The sequence below is a fragment of the Rutidosis leptorrhynchoides genome, chromosome 10, assembly GCF_046630445.1.
Source record: "Rutidosis leptorrhynchoides isolate AG116_Rl617_1_P2 chromosome 10, CSIRO_AGI_Rlap_v1, whole genome shotgun sequence".
Classification (NCBI taxonomy): Eukaryota; Viridiplantae; Streptophyta; class Magnoliopsida; order Asterales; family Asteraceae; genus Rutidosis; species Rutidosis leptorrhynchoides.
In genome coordinates this window covers 264,009,993-264,018,933 of record NC_092342.1, presented here as the reverse complement: position 1 = coordinate 264,018,933, position 8,941 = coordinate 264,009,993, and positions in this window count along the sequence as shown.

The window sequence follows — 8,941 nt, the reverse complement described above, 5'->3', positions numbered from 1 at the left end:
ATCGAATGATGTTATGAACATCATTACTACCTTAAGTTCCTTGGACAAACCTACTGGAAAAGAGAAAAATGGATCTAGCTTCAACGGATCCTTGGATGGCTCGAAGTTCTTGAAGCAGAATCATGACACGAAAACAAGTTCAAGTAAGATCATCACTTGAAATAAGATTGTTATAGTTATAGAAATTGAACCAAAGTTTGAATATGATTATTACCTTGTATTAGAATGATAATCTACTGTAAGAAACAAAGATTTCTTGAGGTTGGATGATCACCTTACAAGATTGAAAGTGAGCTAGCAAACTTGAAAGTATTCTTGATTTTATGTAACTAGAACTTGTAGAATATATGAAGAACACTTAGAACTTGAAGATAGAACTTGAGAGAGATCAATTAGATGAAGAAAATTGAAGAATGAAAGTGTTTGTAGGTGTTTTTGGTCGTTGGTGTATGGATTAGATATAAAGGATATGTAATTTTGTTTTCATGTAAATAAGTCATGAATGATTACTCATATTTTTGTAATTTTATGAGATATTTCATGCTAGTTGCCAAATGATGGTTCCTACATGTGTTAGGTGACTCACATGGGCTGCTAAGAGCTGATCATTAGAGTGTATATACCAATAGTACATACATCTAAAAGCTGTGTATTGTACGAGTACGAATACGGGTGCATACGAGTAGAATTGTTGATGAAACTGAACGAGGATGTAATTGTAAGCATTTTTGTTAAGTAGAAGTATTTTGATAAGTGTCTTGAAGTCTTTCAAAAGTGTATGAATACATATTAAAACACTACATGTATATACATTTTAACTGAGTCGTTAAGTCGTCGTTAGTCGTTACATGTAAATGTTGTTTTGAAACCTTTAGGTTAACGATCTTGTTGAATGTTGTTAACCCATTATTTATTATAACAAATGAGATGTTAAATTGTTATATTATCATGATATTATGATATATAATATATCTTAGTATGATATATATACAGTTAAATGTCGTTACAACGATAATCGTTACATATATGTCTCGTTTCGAAATCAATAAGTTAGTAGTCTTATTTTACATATGTATTTCATTGTTAATACACTTAATAATATATTTACTTATCATTTAACATAATTAACCAAGTGTATCAATATCTTAATATGATTCATATGTACCTAGTAAGACGTTGTTATAACGATAATCGTTATATATATCGTTTTCGAGTTTCTTAAATTAATAGTCTCATTTTTATGTATACAACTCATTGTTAAAATACCTAATGAGATACATACTTATAATAAAATCATGTTAACTATATATATAACCATATATATGTCATCGTATAGTTTTTACAAGTTTTAACGTTCGTGAATCACCGGTCAACTTAGGTGGTCAATTGTCTATATGAAACATATTTCAATTAATCAAGTCTTAACAAGTTTGATTGCTTAACATGTTGGAAACATTTAATCATGTAAATATCAATCTCAATTAATATATATAAACATGGAAAATTTCGGGTCACTACAGTACCTACCCGTTAAATAAATTTCGTCCCGAAATTTTAAGCTGTTGAAGGTGTTGACGAATCTTCTGGAAATAGATGCGGGTATTTCTTCTTCATCTGATCTTCACGCTCCCAGGTGAACTCGGGTCCTCTACGAGCATTCCATCGAACCTTAACAATTGGTATCTTGTTTTGCTTAAGTCTTTTAACCTCACGATCCATTATTTCGACGGGTTCTTCGATGAATTGAAGTTTTTCGTTGATTTGGATTTCATCTAATGGAATAGTGAGATCTTCTTTAGCAAAACATTTCTTCAAATTCAAGACGTGGAAAGTGTTATGTACAGCCGCGAGTTGTTGAGGTAACTCAAGTCGGTAAGCTACTGGTCCGACACGATCAATAATCTTGAATGGTCCAATATACCTTGGATTTAATTTCCCTCGTTTACCAAATCGAACAACGCCTTTCCAAGGTGCAACTTTAAGCATGACCATCTCTCCAATTTCAAATTCTATATCTTTTCTTTTAATGTCAGCGTAGCTCTTTTGTCGACTTTGGGCGGTTTTCAACCGTTGTTGAATTTGGATGATCTTCTCGGTAGTTTCTTGTATAATCTCCGGACCCGTAATCTGTCTATCCCCCACTTCACTCCAACAAATCAGAGACCTGCACTTTCTACCATAAAGTGCTTCAAACGGCGCCATCTCAATGCTTGAATGGTAGCTGTTGTTGTAGGAAAATTCTGCTAACGGTAGATGTCGATCCCAACTGTTTCCGAAATCAATAACACATGCTCGTATCATGTCTTCAAGCGTTTGTATCGTCCTTTCGCTCTGCCCATCAGTTTGTGGATGATAGGTAGTACTCATGTCTAGACGAGTTCCTAATGCTTGCTGTAATGTCTGCCAGAATCTTGAAATAAATCTGCCATCCCTATCAGAGATAATAGAGATTGGTATTCCATGTCTGGAGACGACTTCCTTCAAATACAGTCGTGCTAACTTCTCCATCTTGTCATCTTCTCTTATTGGCAGGAAGTGTGCTGATTTGGTGAGACGATCAACTATTACCCAAATAGTATCAAAACCACTTGCAGTCCTTGGCAATTTAGTGATGAAATCCATGGTAATGTTTTCCCATTTCCATTCCGAGATTTCGGGTTGTTGAAGTAGACCTGATGGTTTCTGATGCTCAGCTTTGACCTTAGAACACGTCAAACATTCTCCTACGTATTTAGCAACATCGGCTTTCATACCCGTCCACCAAAAATGTTTCTTGAGATCCTTGTACATCTTCCCCGTTCCAGGATGTATTGAGTATCTGGTTTTATGAGCTTCTCTAAGTACCATTTCTCTCATATCTCCAAATTTTGGTACCCAAATCCTTTCAGCCCTATACCGGGTTCCGTCTTCCCGAATATTAAGATGCTTCTCCGATCCTTTGGGTATTTCATCCTTTAAATTTCCCTCTTTTAAAACTCCTTGTTGCGCCTCCTTTATTTGAGTAGTAAGGTTATTATGAATCATTATATTCATAGATTTTACTCGAATGGGTTCTCTGTCCTTCCTGCTCAAGGCATCGGCTACCACATTTGCCTTCCCCGGGTGGTAACGAATCTCAAAGTCGTAATCATTCAATAATTCAATCCACCTACGCTGCCTCATATTCAGTTGTTTCTGATTAAATATGTGTTGAAGACTTTTGTGGTCGGTATATATAATACTTTTGACCCCATATAAGTAGTGCCTCCAAGTCTTTAATGCAAAAACAACCGCGCCTAATTCCAAATCATGCGTCGTATAATTTTGTTCGTGAATCTTCAATTGTCTAGACGCATAAGCAATCACCTTCGTTCGTTGCATTAATACACAACCGAGACCTTGCTTTGATGCATCACAATAATTCACAAAATCATCATTCCCTTCAGGCAATGACAATATAGGTGCCGTAGTTAGCTTTTTCTTCAATAACTGAAACGCTTTCTCTTGTTCATCATTCCATTCAAATTTCTTCCCTTTATGCGTTAATACAGTCAAGGGTTTTGCTATTCTGGAAAAGTCTTGGATGAACCTTCTATAGTAACCAGCTAGTCCTAAAAACTGGCGTATGTGTTTCGGAGTTTTTGGGGTTTCCCACTTTTCAACAGTTTCTATCTTTGCCGGATCCACCTTAATACCTTCTTTGTTCACTATGTGACCTAGGAATTGAACTTCTTCCAACCAAAATGCACACTTTGAAAACTTAGCGTACAATTCTTCCTTCCTCAATACTTCTAACACCTTTCTCAAATGTTCACCGTGTTCTTGGTCATTCTTTGAGTAAATAAGTATGTCATCAATGAAAACAATGACAAACTTGTCAAGGTATGGTCCACACACTCGGTTCATAAGGTCCATAAACACAGCTGGTGCATTAGTTAAACCAAACGGCATGACCATAAACTCGTAATGACCGTAACGTGTTCTGAAAGCAGTCTTTGGAATATCATCTTCTTTCACCCGCATTTGATGATACCCGGAACGTAAGTCAATCTTTGAATAAACAGACGAGCCTTGTAGTTGATCAAATAAGTCGTCGATTCTCGGTAGTGGGTAGCGGTTCTTGATGGTAAGTTTGTTCAACTCTCGGTAGTCGATACACAACCTGAATGTACCATCTTTCTTCTTGACAAACAAAACAGGAGCTCCCCACGGTGATGTGCTTGGTCGAATGAAACCAAGCTCTAAAAGTTCTTGTAATTGGCTTTGCAGTTCTTTCATCTCGCTGGGTGCGAGTCTGTAAGGAGCACGAGCTATTGGTGCAGCTCCTGGTACAAGATCTATTTGAAATTCAACGGATCGATGTGGGGGTAATCCCGGTAATTCTTTCGGAAATACATCGGGAAATTCTTTTGCAATGGGAACATCATTGATGCTCTTTTCTTCAGTTTGTACTTTCTCGACGTGTGCTAGAACAGCATAGCAACCTTTTCTTATTAGTTTTTGTGCCTTCAAATTACTAATAAGATGTAGCTTCGTGTTGCCCTTTTCTCCGTACACCATTAAGGGTTTTCCTTTTTCTCGTATAATGCGAATTGCATTTTTGTAACAAACGATCTCTGCTTTCACTTCTTTCAACCAGTCCATACAGATTATCACATCAAAACTCCCTAACTCTACTGGTATCAAATCAATCTTAAATGTTTCGCTAACCAGTTTAATTTCTCGATTTCGACATATATTATCTGCTGAAATTAATTTACCATTTGCTAATTCGAGTAAAAATTTACTATCCAAAGGCGTCAATGGACAACTTAATTTAGCACAAAAATCTCTACTCATATAGCTTCTATCCGCACCCGAATCAAATAAAACGTAAGCAGATTTATTGTCAATAAGAAACGTACCCGTAACAAGCTCCGGGTCTTCCTGTGCCTCTGCCGCATTAATATTGAAAACTCTTCCGCGGCCTTATCCATTCGTGTTCTCCTGGTTCGGGCAATTTCTAATAATGTGGCCCGGTTTTCCACATTTATAACAAACTACATTGGCATAACTTGCTCCGACACTACTTGCTCCGCCATTACTCGTTCCGACACCATTTGTTCCTTTCATTCTATTAACCCCTGGTCCGTAGACCTCACACTTCGCCGCGCTATGACCATTTCTTTTACACTTGTTGCAAAATTTGGTGCAGAACCCCGAGTGATACTTTTCACACCTTTGGCATAGCTGCTTCTGATTGTTGTTGTTGTTGCGGTTATTATTGTTGTTGGGATGATTGTTGTAGTTGCTGTTGTTGTTGTTGTTGTTGGGCCGTTTGTTGTAGTTGCGATTGATGTTGCGATTGTTGGGATAATTGTTGCGATTATTGTTGTAATTGCTGTTGTTGTTGTATTGGTGATTCTTATCACCGTTTTCCTCCCACTTTCTTTTGACTTGCTTCACATTGGCCTCTTTAGCAGTCTGTTCTTTAATTCTTTCTTCAATCTGGTTCACTAGTTTGTGAGCCATTCTACATGACTGTTGTATGAAGGCGGGCTCGTGTGAACTTATATCTTCTTGGATTCTTTCCGGTAATCCTTTCACAAACGCGTCGATCTTCTCTTCCTCATCTTCGAATGCTCCCGGACACAATAGGCACAATTCTGTGAATCGTCTTTCGTACGTGGTAATATCAAATCCTTGGGTTCGTAACCCTCTAAGTTCTGTCTTGAGCTTATTGACCTCGGTTCTGGGACGGTACTTCTCGTTCATCAAGTGCTTGAATGCTGACCACGGTAGTGCGTACGCATCGTCTTGTCCCACTTGCTCTAGATAGGTATTTCACCATGTTAACGCAGAACCTGTGAAGGTATGTGTAGCGTACTTCACTTTGTCCTTTTCACTACACTTACTTATGGCAAACACCAATTCGACCTTCTCGGTCCACCGTTTAAATCCGATCGGTCCTTCGGTTCCATCAAATTCCAAAGGTTTGCAGGCAGTGAATTCTTTGTAGGTGCATCATACACGATTTCCTGTACTGCTAGATCCAAGGTTATTGTTGGTATGTAGCGCAGCCTGTACTGCGGCTATGTTTGAAGCTAGAAAAGTACGGAATTCCTCTTCATTCATATTCACGGTGTGTCGGGTAGTCGGTGCCATTTTCTTCAAAATAGTCAAATGGAACAAGTTAATTATACAGAATATTAAGAGTAGTTAATAGTATTTCGTAGCATAATATGAACTCATTTATAAAAGCTTTTTCTTCATATTAGCGTTTTATAAGTTTAAATTCGGGTAGTACCTACCCGTTAAGTTCATACTTAGTAGCTAATATACAATTCAACTACTACAATTCTATATGAAAAACTGATTATAATAATATTTCGCGTTCAAACTTTTACACAATATTTTACAAACTTACAATACCGCTTATTTTACATATAGCATGAAATATAGCACACAATAAATTTGATACAAGATGGTTGTGAAGATAATTCTAGCTAGTACACAAGTCGTTCAGCAAAGGCAATAAAGACACGTAATTCATACGTCCAGAAACAAGTCATGCATTCTGGTTTTACTAGGATTACTTCCCATCCTTGGTCTTGTGAAACATAACCGTTATGGCCGTTGATAAGACAGCGTGTTGTAACGTCGTCAAAGGGACGAGGGTTACGTAATGTCCAACAGTCCCGTAACAATCTAAAAACCTCATTTCTTACCCCAATTACCGACTCCGTCACTTGTGGGAACGTTTTGTTTAATAGTTGTAGCCCGATGTTCTTGTTCTCACTTTGGTGAGAAGCGAACATTACTAATCCGTAAGCATAACATGCTTCTTTATGTTGCATGTTAGCCGCTTTTTCTAAATCACGAAGTCCAATATTCGGATATATTGAGTCAAAATAATTTCTTAACCCATTGCGTAAAATAGCATTTGGGTTCCCCGCAATATATGCGTCAAAGTAAACACATCGTAACTTATGGATTTCCCAATGTGATATCCCCCATCTTTTGAACGAAAGCCTTTTATAAACCAAGGCATTCTAGGAACGTTCTTCGAATGTCTTACAAACTGATCTCGCCTTAAATAGTTGTGCCGAAGAATTCTGACCGACTCTAGACAAGATTTCATCAATCATGTCTCCGGGTAGGTCTCTTAAAATATTGGGTTGTCTATCCATTTTGTGTTTTTATACTGTAAAATAGACAAGAGTTAGATTCATAAAAAAATACTTATTAATACAAGCAATTTTTACATATATCATAAAGCATAAGCACACTATATTACATATATTACACCACACGAATACAACTATCTTATTCCGACTCGCTTGTTTCTTCTTCTTCGGTTTTGGTTCGTTTTGCCAAGTTTCTAGGGATATATGATGTTCCCTTAATACGAGCTGTCGTTTTCCACATTGGTTTAGAAAAACCTGGTGGTTTAGAGGTTCCCGGGTCATTGTTACAACTTAAGGACTTCGGGGGTTGACGATACATATAAAGTTCATCGGGGTTGGAATTAGATTTCTCTATTTTTATGCCCTTTCCCTTATTATTTTCTTTTGCCTTTTTAAATTCAGTTGGGGTAATTTCTATAACATCATCGGAATTCTCGTCGGAATCCGATTCATCGGAGAATTGGTAATCCTCCCAATATTTTGCTTCCTTGGCGGAAACACCATTGACCATAATTAACCTTGGTCGGTTGGTTGAGGATTTTCTTTTACTTAACCGTTTTATTATTTCCCCCACCGGTTCTATTTCTTCATCCGGTTCCGATTCTTCTTCCGGTTCCGACTCTTCTTCCGGTTCCGACTCTTCTTCCGGTTCCTCTTCGAGAACTTGTGAATCAGTCCACGAATCATTCCAATTTACATTTGACTCTTCATTATTATTAGGTGAGTCAATGAGACTTGTTCTAGAGGTAGACATCTATCACATAATATCAAACGCGTTAAGAGATTAATATATCACATAATATTCACATGTTAAAAATATATAGTTTCCAACAAAATTTGTTAAGCAATCATTTTTCAAGTAAACACGGTCGAAGTCCAGACTCACTAATGCATCCTAACAATCTCGATAAGACACACTAATGCAAAATTCTGGTTCTCTAAGACCAACGCTCTGATACCAACTGAAATGTCCCATTCTTATTGATTAAAAACGTTCCATATTAATTGATTTTGTTGCGAGGTTTTGACCTCTATATGAGACGTTTTTCAAAGACTGCATTCATTTTAAAACAAACCATAACCTTTATTTCATCAATAAAGGTTTAAAAAGCTTTACGTAGATTATCAAATAATGATAATCTAAAATATCCTGTTTACACACGACCATTACATAATGGTTTACAATACAAATATGTTACAACAAAATAAGTTTCTTGAATGCAGTTTTTACACAATATCATACAAGCATGGACTCCAAATCTCGTCCTTATTTAAGTATGCGACAGCGGAAGCTCTTAATAATCACCTGAGAATAAACATGCTTAAAACGTCAACAAAAATGTTGGTGAGTTATAGGTTTAACCTATATATATCAAATCATAATAATAGACCACAAGATTTCATATTTCAATACACATCCCATACATAGAGATAAAAATCATTCATATGGTGAACACCTGGTAACCGACATTAACAAGTTGCATATATAAGAATATCCCCATCATTCCGGGACACCCTTCGGATATGATATAAATTTCGAAGTACTAAAGCATCCGGTACTTTGGATGGAGTTTGTTAAGCCCAATAGATCTATCTTTAGGATTCGCGTCAATTAGGGTGTCTGTTCCCTAATTCTTAGATTACCAGACTTAATAAAAAGGGGCATATTCGATTTCGATAATTCAACCATAGAATGTAGTTTCACGTACTTGTGTCTATTTTGTAAATCATTTATAAAACCTGTATGTATTCTCATCCCAAAAATATTAGATTTTAAAAGTGGGACTATAACTCAC